The sequence below is a fragment of the Rattus norvegicus genome, chromosome 4 (genome assembly GCF_021556685.1).
Source record: "Rattus norvegicus strain SHRSP/BbbUtx chromosome 4, alternate assembly SHRSP_T2T, whole genome shotgun sequence".
In the NCBI taxonomy this organism is placed as follows: domain Eukaryota; kingdom Metazoa; phylum Chordata; class Mammalia; order Rodentia; family Muridae; genus Rattus; species Rattus norvegicus.
The window spans coordinates 21154539-21177355 of NC_141537.1; the positions used below are offsets into that span (position 1 = coordinate 21154539).

General features: G+C 38.5%; 2 long non-coding RNA genes across 5 annotated transcripts in view; one reads left to right on the forward strand and one right to left on the reverse strand.

Moving 5' to 3' along the window:
* Window positions 1-292: 292 nt before the first annotated feature.
* LOC108350655 (uncharacterized) lies at window positions 293-21560 on the reverse strand. Of its 2 annotated transcripts, XR_015685924.1 has the most exons (5): window positions 21010-21554; window positions 14264-14385; window positions 10814-11019; window positions 1379-1460; window positions 298-528 (listed from the first exon to the last, which is right to left on the reverse strand). It is a non-coding gene; the product is annotated as an uncharacterized LOC108350655 (long non-coding RNA). The 2 variants fall into 2 exon arrangements; XR_015685923.1 differs by lacking the exons at window positions 10814-11019; window positions 14264-14385 and having other exon boundaries at window positions 293-528; window positions 21010-21560.
* LOC147994708 (uncharacterized) overlaps window positions 16455-22817 on the forward strand; it is a 46955-nt gene continuing 40592 nt past the window's right edge. For all 3 annotated transcript variants that reach the window (XR_015685922.1, XR_015685921.1, XR_015685920.1), the window contains exons 1-2: window positions 16455-16519; window positions 18417-18506. This is a non-coding gene — a long non-coding RNA (uncharacterized LOC147994708). The remainder of the gene's footprint in view (window positions 16520-18416; window positions 18507-22817) is intronic.

Consider the following 22817-nt stretch of genomic DNA (forward strand, 5'->3'; position numbering starts at 1 on the left):
GAGAGAGAGAGAGAGAGACTGAAGTGGGTTTTTGAAATGTCGAAGTGGGCTGTTAAGGCCCAGCTCAAGGGGGTTTAGAAGTTAACAAAATGAGCCTGGCGGCACACCTCCTCTAGTACGACCACATCCCGTGATTCTTCCTGAAGAGTGTAATAAGCAGGAATAACGCAGGAAGCAAGCATGAGCCTATAGGGCCTTCTCATTCAAACCACCACATACACAATTTTTAAATAATAAAATAACTTAAAATAAACAAAACTGAAGAATGGGGAGAAATGAATGAAGTGAAGTACTGTCTTCTGAACATAATCGATATTTTATTCAAGAATTCATAGTAGATTTGTTTACCTGCAAAAGACCTGTACAACACTAAGCCAGTTAAATCACCAACATGTAAGGAGAGATGCTCTCCGTGCCCCATTTCTCCCTGAGGAACAATTGGCAGTTGACAGCTGCTGGGAGAAGGACAATTATTCTTCTTTGAGGGTGCGGCCCTAATAAGTGTCTCATGTTCCAGTGGATGTTTGCCTTAAAAATCAAAGAAGAGGTTCAGTTCTGAGCAGGTGTGTTGGAATTAAAAGGGGAGCTTTTGTTCATTTTTCATTGAACACATATATAAAATTCTCAATAGATAAAAATTACTAATAAATAAATTAAACATCTAAGCAAAACCAACCAAGAAGTACAAAGCTAAAAGTTAAAGGACCACTGACAGCTACTCTTACTCAGCTGTTCCACAAACCCTACAGCCATTTTATGCTTCTCTAGTGTAGCAGCTTTGCTTGTCTATAATGCATTGATGCTCGAATATTGGCTGCATTCTGTCAGAAGTAGACTATATTTTCTAAAATTATCTGCCTTCATAAAATATGCATCTATATATTCTGAAATAACATCGTGCCCTTCTACAGTCTGTTTGAAAACAATTGGACATGAAGTATTGTATAAATTCAGCATTTTGTATAAATTACTATTTTAGCAGTGACTTAAAATATAAGTCTAGGAAACAGTTTTTATTTCTTCAATCTCATAGGTGACTTGTAGGCTGATGAGCAGAGCAATTCAAGTACAATATCGATCTATACAGCCAAAGCATTGAACAAGAGTACTTTTAAGGACAAACTGCCAGTTTATCAACCTCACTTTAGCACAGATTTGAAACACTGTCCTTCCTGACTTCCCACCTTCCCAGCTAGTTAAAGAGCAGTTACGGCCAAGTTTTAGACTATGGCCCAGCTGTACAAAGAACTGTGTGGACCTGCCATAGACAGCCCCATTTTATAAGCTTTTAAAACCTGCATTTCAGGCTAAAGACGATTTCAAATCCAGTGAATACAGATCAAAAATAGCCCACTTGAAAAGAGATTTATTGACTCACTGCAGTATGAGGAAAGAAGAACAGGAAATAGGTCTCGAAGTGCTAATGTGTCCTTTGGGGGTCAGACTGCTCTGGCATTATTCTGAAGAAAGATAAAGAAAATGAGCACAGGTTACAGAATGGAGTCTATCAAAAATTGGAACAATTTATGTTTATGAGGTGGGAGACAAGAAGGATAAGGGATATTGTTTATAAGAAAGATGAAAACTACTTGGAAGAAAATGTTACTCACTTTGTGTTTGAGGTATGGCCTGCTCTCTTCCCCTTAACTTTGTCCTTTTGAAACTCCTGTTGACAGACTCGCAAGTATATTATAATCTTTACAATTATCATGTTGCAAAACAAGCCATTTTTATCAAGGTTCCTCTTCACATCCTTCATGAGTCACAAAATTGTAGCAAGAAAAATACTGGCAATTATAGGTTACATAAATGGCTTTTGAAAATCAGTAAATAAAATGTTCCTTAATAATAAAGTCAACTCTGGCAGTACATCACTTGCACAAAATTCTTTGAAAAAAAATTTTTTTAAGTAAGAAAACTGGCCTGACCAGAAAAAATAACTTTCTTTTCCATTTTATAAATATGTCAACCTTAGTTATACTTCCATTTTTTTTAGAATTTTAGAAACAATCTAAATATTTAGTTCTTAAAATTGAAAAAAAAGTCAAGCTACAAAAGTTAAGTACATGAGAGATAGACTGTTTCTTTAAATATAATTAATAGTGATCAGTGTTTAGACACAGTTCCTAAAACTTTGTGGTATATTAGTTCTTTAGTAGTCACCATTATTTCATGAGCAGGCATGGAGTTTAGGCCTGAGATTCCTATGTCCTTAGTGCTTGCTTGTTGAGGCAGACATGGATACCATATTAAATGTTTCTGTTCCTGTTGATTTCAATATGGTGTTAGAGTCTAAGGGCCAACCCTAACTTTTAAACAGTGTAGAGAAATCTCCACTTATTTGTACAGACTCAGTTATATTCTCTGTAAGAGTATCAGTCATAGTTTCTTCTATACATGGAGTCAGAGGTGATGCCTCATTAAGATATTTTTAGACCCGGGAGTTATAGTATATGAATAGAAGTGAAGAGTGAATTTATTTTAATCATAGTAGTCTCTCTGTAATTTTCTTATATAGTCATTTTATAGTATTTCTTTGGATAGAATATCCAATACAATAAATTGGGATAAAATACAAATTCTATTGTAATTACGATTTCTTAAGTATTATAATTTCAAATAACATATTAGTAAATACAGTTTTTGTTTAGCTTTTCACTGACACTCAAACTTTAACATAAAGATACAGAAAAATTTGGAAAATAGTTGTTTTCCTTAGCAAGTGCTTTATATATTCTGTAAGTGTTTTTGATTGTTCAAGTTTTTCAAGAGAACTCAAAGTACAACAACCCACACATACTCATGGGCACATAGAAATTACAAATAGGGCAATACTACATCATATGGTATCTGTTTAAGAGGGAAAAATTAGCAACCCTAGTAGTAGTTTCAATCCATCTGTGTTTCCAGTAACAAATACCTCAGACCAAATGAAAAGCAAGGCTTTTAATTTTTTCCCCTTTCACAAGACAGAGGCAGGGTGGTCAGGGATTGCAGTCTGCTAAAGGCCCAGATGCTCACCAGTTTAGCCTTTTCATGATGGCTGTGTCAACATGTGATGAAAGGAGCAAGAAGCCAGCATAGAAAGGCACCATTGGTGAAGAGATGGAGAGCAGTAGTGACAAGCCTGAAGAGGTTAGTAATCTTTGAGTTAGTTATAAACAGACTCTGGATGAGGTCAAGGAGCCCCTGGTCTTTGGGTATCACCAGTCAGGCAGACAAAAGAGGGCTAACTAACACATCCTTCTTCCTTAGAAGTGACTGTAAACATATTTCTATACAGCAAATTGACATTTCCCAGTAACTCTTGACTGTTTCAGTCTTGTTTCTTTTAAAGCTCTAGGTCAAGGTCTTAGAAATAAAGTAATACCAGCTGTGCTTGGCAGCTGAGGAGCACTCTGATTGGCTGCTGCTGACTAATTTAACAAAATGTATAACTTGATAAACATTACTTGGAAAGTATTGTAAGAAATGTACACACATTTCTTATCAAAGGGTTGAATAAGGGTTAAATATGATAAAACTCCATTTAAGAAGCCACTCAGCAGATACTCAAATCCCCAAGATTTCTTCTTAAAATCAAAATACAGGCCCAAGGTTACATCCTGTTCTCAACTTTGCTCATCAGCAGCTTTGATGTAAATTAGGCAGTATCACAAGACAAAGCTATGACCACGTGAGTGAGGCACAGGAACCTTCTGTGTTAGGAATTAAAAAACAAAACAAGGACCTCCAACACTGCCCACCCCTGCCCACATCCCTGGCCCAAGAGGAAACTGTATAAGGCCTCTAGGTTCCTGTAGAGGAGGGCCAGGAGCAGCAGGACCGCTGCGTCTGAGTCACCACCAGAAACTGAAGGGACCTACCGGATAAACAGTTCTCTGCACCCAAATCCCATGGGAGGGAGAGCTAAACCTTCAGAGAGGCAGACACGCTTGGGAAACCAGAAGAGACTGCACTCTGCACACATCTCTGACGCCAGAGGAAAACACCAAACTCCATCTGGAACCCTGGTGCACAGAAGCTCCTGGAAAGGGCGGCGCAGATCTTCCTGGTTGCTGCTGCTGCTGCTGAGAGCTCATAAGCAACACCCCATGAGAAAACTTGAGCCTCGGGACCACAGGTAAGACCAACTTTTCTGCTGCAAGTAACCTGCCTGGTGAACTCCAGACACAGGCCCACAGGAACAGCTGAAGACCTATAGATAGGAAAAACTACACGCCCAAAAGCAGTCCCCATAACTGGCTGAAAGAAAACAGGAAAACAGGTCTACAGCACACCTGACACACAGGCTTATAGGACAGTCTAGCCACTGTCAGAAATAGCAGAACAAAGTAACACTAGAGATAATCTGATGGCGAGAGGCAAGCGCAGGAACCCAAGCAACAGAAACCAAGACTACATGGCATCATCGGAGCCCAATTCTCCCACCAAAGCAAACACGGAATATCCAAACACACCAGAAAAGCAATATCTAGTTTCAAAATCATATTTGATCATGATGCTGGAGGACTTCAAGAAAGACGTGAAGAACTCCCTTAGAGAACAAGTAGAAGCCTACAGAGAGGAATCACAAAAATCCCTGAAAGAATTCCAGGAAATCATAAATAAACAAGTAGAAGCCCATAGAGAGGAGTCACAAAAATCCCTGAAAGAATTCCAGGAAAACACAATCAAACAGAGGAAGGAATTAAAAATGGAAATAGAAGCAATCAAGAAAGAACACATGGAAACAACCCTGGATATAGAAAACCAAAAGAAGAGACAAGGAGCTGTAGATACAAGCTTCACCAACAGAATACAAGAGAGGGAAGAGAGAATCTCAGGAGCAGAAGATTCCATAGAAATCATTGACTCAACTGTCAAAGATAATGTAAAGCAGAAAAAGCTACTGGTCCAAAACATACAGGAAATCCAGGACTCAATGAGAAGATCAAACCTAAGGATAATAGGTATAGAAGACAGTGAAGACTCCCAGCTCAAAGGACCAGTAAATATCTTCAACAAAATCAAAGAAGAAAACTTCCCTAACCTAAAAAAAGAGATACCCATAGGCATACAAGAAGCCTACAGAACTCCAAATAGATTGGACCAGAAAAGAAACACCTCCCGTTACATAATAGTCAAGACACCAAACGCACAAAATAAAGAAAGAATATTAAAAGCATATTAAAAGCAAAAAGAATATTAAAAGGGAAAAAGGTCAAGTAACATATAAAGGCAGACCTATCAGAATCACACCAGACTTTTTGCCAGAAACTATGAAAGCCAGAAGATCCTGGACAGATGTCATACAGACCCTAAGAGAACACAAATGCCAGCCCAGGTTACTGTATCCGGCAAAACTCTCAATTAACATAGATGGAGAAACCAAGATATCCCATGACAAAACCAAATTTACACAATATCTTTCTACAAATCCAGCACTACAAAGGATAATAAATAGTAAAGCCCAACATAAGGAGGCAAGCTATACCCTAGAAGAAGCAAGAAACTAATCGACTTGGCAACAAAACAAAGAGAAGACAAGCACACAAACATAACCTCATATCCAAATATGAATATAAAAGGAAGCAATAATCACTATTCCTTAATATCTCTCAACATGAATGGCCTCAATTCCCCAATAAAACGACATAGATTAACAAACTGGATACGCAAAGAGGACCCTGCATTCTGCTGCCTACAGGAAACACACCTCAGAGACAAAGACAGACTCTACCTCAGAGTGAAAGGCTGGAAAACAACTTTCCAAGCAAATGGTCAGAAGAAGCAAGCTGGAGTAGCCATTCTAATATCAAATAAAATCAATTTTCAACTAAAATACATCAAAAAGATAAGGAAGGACACTTCATATTCATCAAAGGAAAAATCCACCAAGATGAACTCTCAGTCCTAAATATCTATGCCCCAAATACAAGGGCACCTACATACGTAAAAGAAACCTTACTAAAGCTCAAAACACACATTGCACCTCACACAATAATAGTAGGAGATTTCAACACCCCACTCTCAGCAATCAACAGATCATGGAAACAGAAATTAAACAGAGATGTAGACAGACTAAGAGAAGTCATGAGCCAAATGGACTTAACAGATATTTATAGAACATTCTATCCTAAAGCAAAAGGATATACCTTCTTCTCAGCTCCTCATGGTACTTTCTCCAAAATTGACCATATAATTGGTCAAAAAACGGGCCTCAACAGGTACAGAAAGATGGAAATAATCCCACGCGTGCTATCGGACCACCACGGCCTAAAACTGGTCTTCAATAACAATAAGGGAAGAATGCCCACATATACGTGGAAATTGAAGAATGCTCTACTCAATGATAACCTGGTCAAGGAAGAAATAAAGAAAGAAATTAAGGACTTTTTAGAATTTAATGAAAATGAAGGTACAACATACCCAAACTTATGGGACACAATGGAAGCTGTGCTAAGAGGAAAACTCATAGCGCTGAGTGCCTGCAGAAAGAAACAGGAAAGAGCATATGTCAGCAGCTTGACAACACACCTAAAAGCTCTAGAACAAAAAGAAGCAAAAACACCCAGGAGGAGTAGAAGGCAGGAAATAATCAAACTCAGAGCTGAAATCAATCAAGTAGAAACAAAAAGGACCATAGAAAGAATCAACAGAAGCAAAAGTTGGTTCTTTGAGAAAATCAACAAGATAGATAAACCCTTAGCCAGACTAACGAAGGACACAGAGAGTGTGTCCAAATTAACAAAATCAGAAATGAATAACTACAGATTCAGAGGAAATTCAAAAAATCATCAGATCTTACTATAAAAGCCTATATTCAACAAAATTTGAAAATCTGCAGGAAATGGACAATTTCCTAGACAGATACCAGGTACCAAAGTTAAATCAGTTAAACAACCCCATAACTCCTAAGGAAATAGAAGTCATTAAGGGTCTCCCAACCAAAAAGAGTCCATGTCCAGACGGGTTTAGTGCAGAATTCTATCAGACCTTCATAGAAGACCTCATACCAATATTATCCAAACTATTCCACAAAATTGAAACGGATGGAGCAGTACCGAATTCCTTCTACGAAGCCACAATTAATCTTATATCTAAACCACACAAAGACCCAAAAAGGAAAGAGAACTTCAGACCAATTTCCCTTATGAATATCGACGCAAAAATACTCAATAAAATTCTGGCAAGCCGAATCCGAGAGCACATCAAAACAATCATCCACCATGATCAAGTAGGCTTCATCCCAGGCATGCAGGGATGGTTTAATATACGGAAAACCAACAACGTGATCCATTATATAAACAAACTGAAAGAACAGAACCACATGATCATTTCATTAGATGCTGAGAAAGCATTTGACAAAATTCAACACCCCTTCATGATAAAAGTCCTGGAAAGAATAGGAATTCAAGGCCCATGCCTAAACATAGTAAAAGCCATATACAGCAAACAAGTTGCTAACATTAAACTAAATGGAGAGAAACTTGAAGCAATCCCACTAAAATCACGGACTAGACAAGGCTGCCCACTCTCTCCCTACTTATTCAATATAGTTCTTGAAGTTCTGGCCAGAGAAATCAGACAACAAAAGGAGGTCAAGGGGATACAGATTGGAAAAGAAGAAGTCAAAATATCACTATTTGCAGATGATATGATAGTATATTTAAGTGATCCCAAAAGTTCCACCAGAGAACTACTAAAGCTGATAAACAACTTCAGCAAAGTGGCTGGGTATAAAATTAACTCAAATAAATCAGTAGCCTTCCTCTACACAAAAGAGAAACAAGCCGAGAAAGAAATTAGGGAAACGACACCCTTCATAATAGACCCAAATAATATAAAGTACCTCGGTGTGACTTTAACCAAGCAAGTAAAAGATCTGTACAATAAGAACTTCAAGACTCTGAAGAAAGAAATTGAAGAAGACCTCAGAAGATGGAAAGATCTCCCATGCTCATGGATTGGCAGGATTAATATAGTAAAAATGGCCATTTTACCAAAAGCGATCTACAGATTCAATGCAATCCCCATCAAAATACCAATCCAATTTTTCAAAGAGTTAGACAGAACAATTTGCAAATTCATCTGGAATAACAAAAAACCCAGAATAGCTAAAACTATCCTCAACAATAAAAGGACTTCAGGGGGAATCACTATCCCTGAACTTAAGCAGTATTGCAGAGCAATAGTGATAAAAACTGCATGGTATTGGTACAGAGACGGACAGATAGACCAATGGAAGAGAATTGAAGACCCAGAAATGAACCCACACACCTATGGGCACTTGATCTTTGACAAAGGAGCCAAAACCATCAAATGGAAAAAAGATAGCATTTTCAGCAAATGGTGCTGGTTCAACTGGAGGTCAACATGTAGAAGAATGCAGATCGATCCATGCTTATCACCCTGTACAAAGCTTAAGTCCAAGTGGATCAAGGACCTCCACATCAAAACAGATACACTCAAACTAATAGAAGAAAAACTAGGGCAGCACCTGGAACACATGGGCACTGGAAAAAATTTCCTGAACAAAACACCAATGGCTTATGCTCTACGATCAAGAATCGACAAATGGGATCTCATAAAACTGCAAAGCTTCTGTAAGGCAAAGGACACTGTGGTTAGGACAAAACGGCAACCAACAGATTGGGAAAAGATCTTTACCAATCCTACAACAGATAGAGGTCTTATATCCAAAATATACAAAGAACTTAAGAAGTTAGACCGCACGGAGGCAAATAACCCTATTAAAAATTGGGGTTCAGAGCTAAACAAAGAATTCACAGCTGAGGAATGCCGAAAGGCTGAGAAACACCTAAAGAAATGTTCAACATCTTTAGTCATAAAGGAAATGCTAATCAAAACAACCCTGAGATTTCACCTCACACCAGTCAGAATGGCTAAGATCAAGAACTCCAAGGACAGCAGAAGCTGGCGAGGATGTGGAGAAACAGGAACACTCCTCCATTGTTGGTGCGATTGCAGACTGGTACAACCATTCTGGAAATCAGTCTGGAGGCTCCTCAGAAAATTGGACATTGAACTGCCTGAGGACCCAGCTATATCTTTCTTGGGCATATACCCACAAGATGCCCCAACATATAAAAAAGACACGTGCTCCACTATGTTCATAGCAGCCTTATTTATAATAGCCAGAAGCTGGAAAGAACCCAGATGCCCTTTAACAAAGGAATGGGTACAGAAAATGTGGTACATCTACACAATGGAATATTACTCAGCTATCAAAAACAATGACTTTATGAAATTCGTAGGCAAATGGTTGGAACTGGAAAATATCATCCTGAGTGAGGTAACCCAATCACAGAAAAACACACATGGTATGCACTCATTGATAAGTGGCTATTAGCCCAAATGCTTGAATTACCCTAGATGCCTAGAACAAATGAAACTCAAGATGGATGATCAAAATGTGAATGCTTCACTCCTTCTTTAAAAGGGGAATAAGAATACCCTTGGCAGGGAATAGAGAGGCAAAGATTAAAACAGACACAGAAGGAACACCTATTCAGAGCCTGCCCCACATGTGGCCCATACATATACAGCCATCCAATTAGACAAGATGGATGAAGCAAAGAAGTGCAGGCTGACAGGAGCCGGATGTAGATCGCTCCTGAGAGACACACCCAGAATACAGCAAACACAGAGGCGAATGCCAGCAGCAAACCACTGAACTGAGAATAGGACCCCCGTTGAAGGAATCAGAGAAAGAACTGGAAGAGCTTGAAGGGGCTCGAGACCCCATATGTACAACAATGCCAAGCAACCAGAGCTTCCAGGGACTAAGCCACTACCCAAAGACTATACATGGACTGACCCTGGACTCTGACCTCATAGGTAGCAATGAATATCCTAGTAAGAGCACCAGTGGAAGGGGAAGCCCTGGTTCCTGCTAAGACTGAACCCCCAGTGAACTAGACTGTGGGGGGGAGGGCGGCAATGGGGGGAGGGTTGGGAGGGGAACACCCATAAGGAAGGGGAGGGGGGAGGGGGATGTTTGCCCGGAAACCGGGAAAGGGAATAACACTCGAAATGTATATAAGAAATACTCAAGTTAATAAAAAAAAAACAAAACAGTTGTTCTGTAGTTGGTTCTGTCTAGTTGCACTTACAGGCTTATCTGGACATGGCTGTACAACCTTTTTGCAGAAATTAAAGCCTTTGCCTTACCAAGACACTTGGATTGTGTTATCATTTTCTTAGAACTTTCAAACTCATTTTTAAAATCACTGTCAATAAAACATAAATTGTCTGAACAGGTAATCACAACACAATCTTTTTCCAAAATAAATCTAAAATTATATCTATATCTATATCTATATGTATATCTATATCTATATATTACTTTATTGCTTATAAAAACATTTCATCTGGACCATAAACAGAGCACATAGACATAGATAAAAATTAATTGTTGATATTTTTATGACTTTCAACTGAACTTTTTAAAAAAAGGAAGAAATATTTTTATTAATGTATACTAATAAAGTATTTGATAATTGATTAGATTATAACTTCTATGTGTCTGAATATATGAAATATATGCTTCTATAGCTTTTTTTTATAGTTTTTATTTTAGCAAGTAAATATTAAGAGCTGGCCTCCAGATGCTATTAGGTTACTGCCTGTGATTTTTGTTTTTGATTATTAACTTGCCACAGATTAGAATCACATGAATAGGGAGCCTTGGCCAAGGAATTGTCTTAAATGCTTAATTGATATGGGATGACCAAACCCATGGGCTCGTAGAATCTTTTGGTAGCAGCCATATTTCTAAAGGATGGGCACATAGCAGAGAGAGGCTTACTTTTCTTTTGTTGGCTTGGCTGAATTGAATAATCACAGTGGCATCTGCTGTTGCTGCTGGCACCTCTTGCACTGGAATCAGAACCAGGCTTTCCAGGCTTCCGTCATTGACTACGGAAAGTAGCTCTCCAAGAGCCTTCTAGATTTTGGGTTCCAGATTATTACTGCTGAAGCAGTAAGCCTCATAGAGTGAGCAATTTTCGGGTTCTGTGAGACAGTCATTGTGGGACTAAAGTGAATGCTGATGCATCATGCCTCAAGGCCCTAATAACATTTGCACTCTGAGCCTCTGTGATATGAAACAACCATTCTTACTATTTTAATATAAGCTCGTTTAATAAGGGGTGTGTGTGTGTATGCACGATGCTCAAACTTTCTTATAAAAATGTACCATTGTCAAGAAAAGTGATTATTTCCATTTTTAATAAAAAAGCCCCTAAATAAACTATGTTTTGAGAGAAATTTTCTTTTTTAGTCATGGAAAAAAACATTAAACATTTCTTGCATATGTACCTATAGAACACTTTCATGCATTTTGTGGAGTTAAAAGTCATATAACAGTATCATTATGAAATTATTTGGAATACAATAAAGTTTATAGAAATAGTGATACGAAAATAGTCATCTCATAGAAGGCATCTGATAAGAAGCATGCAATCAATATTGCTAGATTGTCGCGACCAACCTCGACCAGCAAGGAAGACACGACCAGAGGAGATCTTCTTCAAGCAGTTTATTCAGGAACCTTGATATAATCTTCTGACCCCAGAGAACGCCCTACATCAGCTTAAGTACCCAACGCCAACCAACCCCAACGTGCTACGTGGGTCATGCCGATAGGCTGTCTTTATGCGGAAGCTAGCAGGCCAGGCAGGCATAGCCAAATAAGGACTTGTTCACTACAAGGAGCGCTCACCATCGGGAGGGTGGAAGGCAGAAACCAGTGCCATCTTTGAGGCACGGCAGGTCGCAGCTCCCTACACTAGATGTCAAAAATTATAATAATTATTCTAAACTTAGAAAATGATTAGATATTGATTTATTAATGATTATGAGATTGAAATAAGAGAATGTTTTGTGGAAATTTTCAGGTCATAGGTATTTGTAAAACAAATTTTAAAAGCCCCATCAGAATCAGGTATTCTGAAAGCAAGTGTTTAATAAGGCAGAATATATTGACCAACAGGAACTCAAGCCACCAAAGTCCTCAAGATGCTACTACTCTACACCATAACTATGTCACGAGATACTGTATACACGTTGTTGAATGAAAACATTGTTCTTAAGTGTCACAGTCTTTTGTGCCGTCTGACAAAGGGTCTAGTCTCCTGTGTATACTTGTATTTATTCCTCATATTCACATTTGTCACCCAAATTCCAAGAGCAAGGCTGTCTTAGAGAAGTCTTAGATAACTAGGTATTACCACAGCACCTGATGCACAACAGCCAGAGAAGCCATTCCCGAGTTTTTCTACCAGTTTGCCTCAGGATAGGACTGCTTCACAGATTTGTCCTTCCTTATTTCACACCTTCTCAAAAGAGGAATGTCCCTTCCTGTAGTGTAAAATAGCCTTCCATAAGGGCTGGGGATTTAGCTCAGTGGTAGAGCCCTTACCTAGGAAGCACAAGGCCCTGGGTTTGGTCCCCAGCTCCAAAAAAAAGAACCAAAAAAAAAATAGACTTCCATAAATATGTACTTCTTGCCTACTTTACAAGCCTTGTTTTCTGAATTAGTTATACCCTATATTTTTTCTATTCTGTCTACGGATGATAGGAGAACCCAGTTTACTACCTAAACTTCTACTTTTGTTTTATCTTTTTAGGTTACGTATCTGTTTTTTTTTTTTTTAATCTTAAATGGAAGCTGATCAATTATAACCACAGTTACCAAAATCTAAATTTTAAAATGAATTTAAATTAGTTTATATTGAGATAAACTTAAATTTAAACTGAAAGTAAAGGACCTAAATATGGAATATAAATTTAATTTTAAAATGTGTCAATTTGATTTAAAATAAATGGAATTTTAATTCATTCTGAAATGAATCAGATACGGGACAGACATTTATTTCATATACAAAATGTGAAAATTTTAATTTCTAACAAGTTGCAATCAGGCTCTCCCAATTTAGTATCAATTTGAAGAATGGTTATACACAAAGTTTAAAGCAGCCATGAAGAACATGATAAACCTCAGATGGCCTGCAGGAATTGTTTAACAGAACACATGATTGGCACCTCAGATCAAACTTTCATTTCTTCCACATGTGAAATTGTGTTTGTGAAAAAGAATCACACTGAAAGATTACTACTCTATAGAAATGGTACAATAAAGCTGGTCAAGTGGGTATCTTCATTTGGATGTTTGGATTAGTCCATCTGCCACTCCATGGGCTAAACATTAGTGTGTACATCCCCAGCCTGAATCTAGTGTTGTTTAAATAGCACTTTACATATAAAGAAACTGTCTGTAGAAGTCCATAAAGAATATTCAGCTCTTAATCTCTTGGCAGATGCCTTTGCCAAACCTAATTTTACTTATCATTTGTATTTTCACATTCTAGACTGTCATTTCCACTCCCCGGTGCTTCAATAACTACTCTAGTTTCAATTTCAAGCATCACATGTTCCTGCCACTGAGTCCTCTCAGCCTAGGTCTATTTTCCTGGTTCCCTGCTTCAAGCTCGTCTCTTCAAACTGCCCTTACAAATAAGATCTGCTTTGAAAGATCCAATTTCTTACCTGCCCCTCCACACTTGCCCTTATGAGAGAACAGCATGTCTTTGTACATCCAATTAAAGAAGAGCTTAACTTTTGTCCTCTGGCCTGAAAAGAAAAGTCTCTAATACGGCATAGAAAGAGACAGACTGATGTTCCAATCTAGGAAACATAATTACTCCTTTCTACCTGTCTCCTGAAGGATCTATGGTGAGTGTCTTAGTTAGGGTTTCTGTTGCTGTAAAGAGACTTCATGAGCCTGGCAACTCTTATAAAGAAAAAAATTTCATCAAGGCTGGCTAACTGCTCCAGAGGATGCAGTTCATTGTCATGATTGTGGGAAGTATGGCAGTTTTATATGCATGGCAGATATAGTATTGGAGAAGGAACTAGCTGAGAATCTTACAGCTCTATCTAAAGGCAGCAGAAGATTGCTTGACGCACTGTACATAGCTTGAGCACAGGAGACTTCAAAGCTCACCCCACAGTGACACACTTCCTCCAAAAAGGCCACAGCTACTCCAACAAAGCCAGACCTCTTAATAGTACCACTTCTTATGTGTGTCAATTATTCAAACACATGAGTCTATGCGAGTCAAACACATTCAAACCATCGAAGTGAGTTTTAGACTCTAGTGGATACATTTGAAAAGATATTATTATTTATTTTGAAACTTCTATATTTACAATATGATAAAATCTTATATCACACTTGAAATGAATTAAGACTTACATGATTTGTGAAAGAAAAGAGAAAGAGCATATGGGTCTCATGGAGAAAGGTTTCGAAGATTACTAATGCACTTTAAGAATCTCGCCCAGAAATGTTCTTGAAAATGAACATTAGACAGGCATCTGTAAGGAAGACAAATATTAAAAAGGATTGATGCTTGTTAATAACTTAGTGTATATTTAAATTTTAAACTAAATTTGACTTACCTCATAAAGACAAGAGAATTATAATTGTAACGAGTACATTATTCCTCCCTTCAGAATCATAATAATAATTTTTTTAAAAAATGGGCAGAAGCACATATGAAGTCAACCCAGTAAAATGTGGCTAAACAATAGCAAGAATCTCGACTAGGACACAAGTCTATCTGACTCACTGCCGAACCACTCCATTAATGAATATTGACTGGGGTTAAGGACTCTCCTAAAGCACAACCCTGTTCTACTGTGGAGTTCCATGTAATCGAGATAAGAGAGAGAAATAAAGCAGGCAGAGATGAAATGTCTCATTTATGGCTGATAACGTAAGCTTTGAATCTGCAGTTACAAAGTCAGTTGTATCTTGTGAATCTTTAGGAAGTGGAACAACATCTGTACATCCTTTGGAAAAACAGAAGCCTAGGGGATGGAAAGGTATGGTGCTAAAGTGGAGGTAACCAAGTACTAAACTCATGTTTTGAAGATCATTTAATTCATTTCTGGAGCAAAGGTAAACTGAACTAGCTCTCTACTTCCAGGACAAAGACACAACAGAATAGCGAATTCATTCTGCAGAATACTTGCTTCAAACTCTTTACTCCTCTGAAATCCCCATGCTTTTGATAAGGCTCCAGAGCCTAGAGTAACTTTTTATGTGTCTTTTGCAGAGTTCAGAGCTGTTATTTGTCAGAGGATTTATTTTCAGAGTCTTACGCTGCATTCAGCTATTTATAGACTTTAAATTCAGAAGTGATAGTCCTTTGGCAATCAGAAAGTGCTCTGTGACCGGCAAGGACCCACGTTTAATCTCTGTGCCACAGGAAAGGGCCTGTGGCAAAGTGGTGCTCACTTCTCCTTTCAAGGTTCAGTTCTGTGAATGGATGCAGGTAGATCCTGGGACTCTCAGTCAGACAATTTTGCCTGGTGCATGAGCTCCAGGTTAGAAAGTGATCCTTTCTCAAGAACCAAGCACAAGATGGCTAGCATTTGGAGATTCTCCTCCCATCACCACCCGGATGTTCAACCTTCCATTCACATAAAATTTTAATATTGTGACTGGGTATATCAAACCTCCAAGGCAGACCAGCAGTAGCTGACCAACACAAAAAGAACCCCATGGATTTATTGTTGTTGTGTTGTTGTTATTGTTATTTTAGTTTTTGTTTTGTTTTGTAGTGTATGTGTGTGCACTACGATGTCTTTTAATTACACAATTAATTTTAATCTCATAATGTGACGAGTTACATTAACATAATTCAATGTTTAATTTTCATCCTTTGGGATCTATACTTAAGTTATTTCTGTACAAAGAACTTCAAGCACTAAAGTTCATTCTGTTTATAATCTGCTACATCTTGGATGACTGGCATTTTCTTTTAAGATACATATAGCTATGTGTGCCTCTTATCTTTCTGTAGAAGCTAGCATGGTAGATGACTTGTAAGGGAAAGAAGGTGAAGGTTTAACACAAGGAGTCCATCTGTCTTTTTTTTGTTTTTTAACCACATTTTGCTGTAACTATAAGAGGGAATGTAGTCCTGATCTTGATTCAGGAGGATTGTACAAGGGTTTTGTTTTGTTTTGTTTTTGTTTGTTTGGTTGGTCGGTTTTGGTTTTGGTTTTGGTTTTCTACCTTAGAATTCTAAAAGCCTGGAGACAATTTGTACTCCTTTTCTTGTTCCTGTTTTCTGTTTCACCATGCACAAAATTGAGTGCTGTTGGCCTGCGGGAGATGTTGTCCTCAGATAAAAGCCCATGTTTATATTCTGACGAAATGACATGTCCCTTCTTCCCTTTTGACTCACTCAGGGAAATAATTTGTGTCCTAGAGACTAGTGATTTAGGAAAGAAAGCAATTAGGTTGCTAAGAGGTAGGGGTGGGTGGGGTTCAATTTATGACTTTCCTGCCTTACGAAACATTACTTAAGAGAGCAGTAAACAATGAAACTTGAAGGAAGCTTTTCTGTCCCTGCCCTCATTGCCTTATGTAAGCCAGTCCTTCTGAGATACCCGCTGAGGAAAGATTAGACCAACACTAGTTCGACTGCTTTGTAATGACGTAAGTACAATTTTAGAGGGTCCTATTGAAAGACCAAAGACTTGTGAAGGAGGGAGTTCTCTAGAAAAGACAGAATTCTATGTAAGGAGTTGATGGGGGGAATCCCAGGCAGAGTAACTGAAATGACAGGATACAGAACTCATTGGGTGAGTGCCTTTGAAGCTATTTTATCACTGGAAGACAGAGGGTCCCCTTGCAACTTTGTAGTGCGGATAAAAGAACTTTAAAATGAACACTGAACAGAGCTTGAGGGTGTTTTTGTTGGAATTCCAAGGAGTAAACAACAGTCTAGGCAGACTGGGGAGTCTTGACAGTTGCAGGAGAGGGGGATGGGAAAAGGAGAGAGAGATGAGTGTTTTTGGTTTCAGTGGAATAAGAGTAAAATAAACACCTTGGAGAACCTGGACAAGAGAACAAACCCAACATCCAGGACTTAATTTGTTACGGTTTCTATTAAAGGTTAAAGACTTAATCTACTCCAGGCTGATACTGGGACTACTACACTAAGCCCTTTGAACCAACCTAGGAGGATATAGTGAACCTCAGTCATATCTAGATTAACCTTGTAGTCAGCTAAGAGTAATTGTTCAGCCTAGAACTCATGTCTGAGACAAGCAGGAATGATAACTAAAGTCTTCATTGACACCAGTTACCTTTCAGTTTTGTTAACTCTGAATATAATGTTAACAGCTAGCTTCATTTGCTGCTGTCATTTAGCCATTAGCTTTGTGGATAACTTCTACTGTTGCCCTATGGTCATCTACAGCATTCCAATTAGATCCAAGTATCTTAGGGACTTTATCACTGGCTCAAAGCCCAGTACCTGCTAGCTATAGTAGGGTATACTACTGCATAATAGTATTTCAAATCTTCCTCCTCTTAATTCTTTTTTTCCCTTGGATATTTTATGTATTTTACATTTCAAATGTTATCCCCTTTCCCCCCTCTCTTATCTCCTCCCCACCTCCCCCTGCTTCTAAGAAGATGCTCCCATTCCCACCCACCCACTCCCACCTCAATGTCCAGGCATTCACCTACACTGGGGAAAGGAGCCTTCATGGGACCAAGGGCTTCAACTCCTATTAATGCCAAACATTGCCATCTTCTGCTACATAACAGCTGGAGCCATGGGTCCCTCCATGTATATTCTTTGGTTGGTGGTTTAGTCCATGGGAGCTCTGGGGTGTCTGGTTGATTGATATTATTGTTATTCCTATGGGGTTTCAAACCCCTTCAGCTCTTTCGGTCCTTACTCGCAATTTCAATTGTTAAATTTCCTACCAGGAGTACATTGACCTTTGACTAAGAGTTTTGTCTCCAGGAAGCCAAAGGCAGATAGGCATGTGTCAAATGATTCTTCACAGAATTTCATCCATCTCCTCTAGCATCTCCTAGCAAACACAGTGTGATCTGCAGTTGTGGAGGAAGTATCATATTATTAGGTATAAAGATAGGATTTGCTAGTGAATTCAAAAAAGAACTGAGTTCAGATATTGTACTTTTAAAGAATTTACCCACCCCAAATTTTATTATAGTAGAGTATATTTCTAAGGAAATGTAAGGAAAATATGATGAGCACTGCCTCCTGGAAACTAAGTTGTAAATGGAAAATGCAGTGGAAAGAATTACTCTTGTTTGCGTTAACCAGAAAATATGGAAGTACCAATAACAACCTCACACAGCAAACCAGGAGTAGGAATGTATAATTCAGAGAAAAGCAAACATTTGGATTGAAACTTAGTTAAGCAAACTCCTCTTCCAAAGAGAAATATCCAAGTGTTTGGGAGATTTTTGCTACCTCCTGGAACTGAAGTTTATTATATCAGAAATGATGTCATGACACTGAATGACATATTGACATTTGACAGTTTTTATTTCCTTTTACTTCTTTTTCCAGGGGTGAGGCTAGAACCAATATCCTGTACATGCTGAGTGAAGACCTGATACCACTGACCAGCGTCCATGAACTCTTTATTTCTACTTACCTGTAAGTTCCACCTTATTCTATTCTGACTGTCTATCAAATTGACAAAGATTTACTTTTGACTACTGGATTTAATAGCAAACGACAATAAATATACTGTAATGTAAATCACAACTGGAATTGCATATTCTTGATTATAATGCTTAAATCCTCATGCTCTTATCTGCTATGTCTATAAGTTTACAAGTTATAACATATTAGAATTTTCTTTAAGAATGATCTTGGTTGGTATGGTGCCTCATACTTCTAATCCCAGCACTCAGGAGGTAGAGGCAGATGAATTTCTGAGTTTGAGAGCAAGTTCCAGGATAGCCTGAGCTACACAGAGAAACTGTGCTTCAATAACTACCTCCTCAATACAATCCCTTGATATTGGCTTATGGTGAATTATAGTAAATGTCAGTCCTACTGGCATATCTATATGTTTTGCATATGAATTTTATTGTGTAAGTGTTCCCATTGAATTGAAATCTTCTCTCCCTAAGAGAGAAAGGTTCCTTAAGACTCAAAAAATAATCGGGGTGTAAATAAAATTCACCCATAACTGGATACTCTTGAAACTGAAAAGATTCACAAGTCCCCTTTCTGAGGTTGTATACACATCAGTAATTGGTAGGAGCAGCAGATGCTCTGAGTGGTACACTGCCTGCAGGTTGTGCAAGAAGGTCCGGGATGTAGCTTTCATGAACTGTCAGTCATTCCAGTGTAGAGTTGGTGGTGATGTAGCTGCTTTTAAAACATCTATAAAATAATCCCTCGCACATGTTCCTGTAGTAACTCCAGTCAACTCAGTGGTTCACTAACCTAGACTTAGATAGAATTGTGTTTTGTTCTGGCATCAATGAACTATCTGGGATGAATAATCATTTGTTCCCGTCTCCCTAGGAAAAGTTAATACAACTAATTTCAAGTAATAAGATAGTTTCATCCAATGTTTGTAATGAATTACAATCCAATATCTGTGAAAAAGTATTTAATGTTTACTTATATTATTTTATTTATTATTTTTCTTTTGAAAGTTTTGTTTTAGATATGTTCCCTAATTACTCCAAAGATTTTTTGTGAAGAAAGTTTAAATGACCAACACATGTAAAGCTACTAAATCAGCATCATAAATCTATTAGATGCATCATAAAGATTAAATCAGAATTACCTATTATTGTTGTTATTTGCTCCTTTTTTGAAGGGGAAAATATAAGTGAGATTGCAAATTTATCGGGTGATTTGCTTTCAAGAGAACTTTTCTAGGTCATGTGCTTTGTGTTTGAAGTTTACTTGTGTAAGGATCCTTGCTCCTTTGATATTTACATAATTGGGACATCATTATCTAGGTTCACTTGACTCTGAAGACCAGACATTAGGAGCATCAGAAAGACAGTTAGAAATGCAGAATGTTAGACCTAAAATGGAATGATGGATTCAGATTTTCCATATCTAAAAGGAAAAACAAAAACCTGAGGCGAGCTATTCAAGTGCACGGAGGACTTAATGGCAACCCTGCCCCCGACAATTTGCTTGTTGGGTTGTATTTTCAGAACTGAGTTCTTGTAGCTCTTTCTGTTTCACCTTGATGTTGAAATTGTTTGATTCGATCTCTGTTCACTGTGGATGTCCTTTGCTTGGGTGTTCATCCACTGAGTCACACATATTCATACTCCTGCCTCGCTTACTTCTGAAGACATAGTGTTCTGAGAACATGTGCAAGGTCACTCTTACTTTGTTCTCGCCTTGAGGGATGGCTTTGGATTTTTACTGTACAGTCTTTAGTCTCTCGAGCATGCTGAGGAAGCTGAATTATTTGTACATGTGGGGTATTAAAGAATATCCTATGCATGCTTTATTAAACAGGAGTTATATGAATGTGCATAGTCTCAGTCAATATTTAGCTTGAGCTCTTCTGTGCTGAAGAAAGTACTGAAGAGTATACAGTGGCTGATATTCAGGCCTTAGTTTGCTTCCCTACATTTCTGTGTGTTTTGTGTTGAATATAAGTGAGTTATCTGGGGGTTGGGGATTTAGCTCAGTGATAGAGCGCTTGCCTAGCAAGTGCAAGGCCCTGGGTTCAGTCCCCAGCTCTGAAAAAAAGAAAAAAGAAAAAAAATAACTGAGTTATCTATAAAAATTCTGAATCAAAGGGGATATAAAGTGTACCATACAGAAGATGGGATTATACCAAGAGCTAGTAAAGTGGAAACTTCTAGTTCTTTGGAAAGTTATGTCAAAAGATGTTTTCCTGGGCCATACAGGTGAAAGGATATCTTGCTAAAGCAAACACATGAAAGACTGTTTACCTGAAGCAGACACAGGTGACAGGATGTTTTGATATAGCAAACATGTGAAAGGACATTTGATGAAGGGTATAATATAACCCCATAGACAGTGGGAGATGAGCACTGAACATTGGTTTGGTTTGCTCCACATTGATATTCTTCATTAAAGACATGCATGTATGGTTCTCCTTACATGAGCTCAACTTGTGGTAATGCTACCATTGAGAAAAACTCACCCAAGAACTGCTCCTGAGGTTCCTGTGGCAGCTTGCTGCTTTCATGGCCTTGGCTTAGGCCAGTTGGTAAGCCTGGCGCTTTCTTCAGGATTGAACTACAGCTGCCTGGTGTTTGCTTGCTTAAAGGACTGAACTGTAGCTGTCAGTTTGTAGATGGAGTCTGCTTGCCTAGAGGACCGGCCTGTAGCTGCTGAGTCATATTTGGTGTTTGCTACAGGACTGAACTGCGGCCAAAAATCAATATTGCCCCCAAAGAACCATTGCCAAACAGGTCCACTTCGCTCGCCTCCTAATAACTTTTCTTTTCCAGTATCTCTGCTGGGTGGTGGGCTATAAGAGAGGTTGAACCCTTACTAAAAGTAGGTTGCAAAAAATTTATGCCTACAATCTAGCTCAAAGCCTTTTTGAGGATTCATTCAGTATAGATTTAACGGGAAGTTCTACAATAAGCTGACATATAATTCTTCAATTGGCCCTGAAATTCATCCCTATACACAAGAGGTTTAATCTTTGTTTTACTGTCCATCTTTTGCCTCTATGACCTCACTTCCCAGCACATAATGGGGAATGTGAAGGAATCCACAATTCTACTTCCTCAAGAGCTACAAACTGGGTAATTCCTTCATCCTTGTGTAAACAACTAAATCTCTTCTATAATACCACGAAACACAAAGTGCCCTTCACTTTCTTCATTAATAGAGTTTGGTGATAGGTTCTAAAAGATGCAGAGATGTGTACAGGTTCTAGAGCTTGGTCTTCTTTGGAACTCTTAACAGTGGGAGCAGAGGCTTTCTCTGATTCTGTATCATGCCTTAGGAACTGACCCTTTTCTCCTACTGGACTTCCTCTCTAGCCTTAACAGGAGGGAGTTGCCTAGTCTTACTGTAACTTGATAGGTCATGTCTGGTTAATAGCCATAGGAGGTCCTTTTCTTAAGTAAAAAGGACTTGAAGTAGACGGAAGGAGGTAGAAGGGTGGTGGAGGGACTGGGGGCAAAGGAGGGAGGGGAAACTGATGTCAGGATGTATGTTACACAAATAAATAAATGAATAATACAAAACTTAAAAAAAAAGACTTAAAAGTAAATGGCAACTGAGACATGCTATCTGATAACAGAAGGTAAGACAAAATCGCCCATAAAGTAGACATCATAAAGATACTGGAAATACAATTGAATTTGGGCACAGGATCTTCAAAATTCTCTACTATGGATTCAAATAATTGATTCTTGGTACCACAGACTTCTGGACTTCCACTTGTGCTTTGAATAGCTATAGTCATTCCATCCCATTACCTTTGCAGTGGCCACTTTCTCCTCAGCAATCTGGAGTCACGGTCTCTTGACGCTGAAACATGCTGGTGCTGGGTAGGAGCTCTACTGCCTTGGATGAACCAAGTGCCTTTGGTTGTTTGACATACCACGCAGTTCCTTGTTTTCTGGAAGAGATTATACTCATTAAAAATAATATACCCACAGTCCATACCAGAATCCCAGTGATTGTGTTTAAATGGTGGGCCAATTCCAGGTACTAAGTCAGAGCACACCCTGTTCTATCAAGAGCAGGCATGATCTGAACTGGTCAACTGGAGCAGGAATTAGGGTTTCAGAAGCATGGGAAGGTTAAAAGAGACAGAAGGTTAGAAGAGGTCAGGATTTCTTACACTTAGAAGAAATGGTTGAGAGCCAAACAGGGTCATTAGTGTGGAGACATATGACAAGACCCTCCACAGATGAGGAGCTCTCAGACCAGAGTGACAGGCTCCTGCAGAATTAACAAGTCACCGCAATCACACAGCTCCAGTACGCT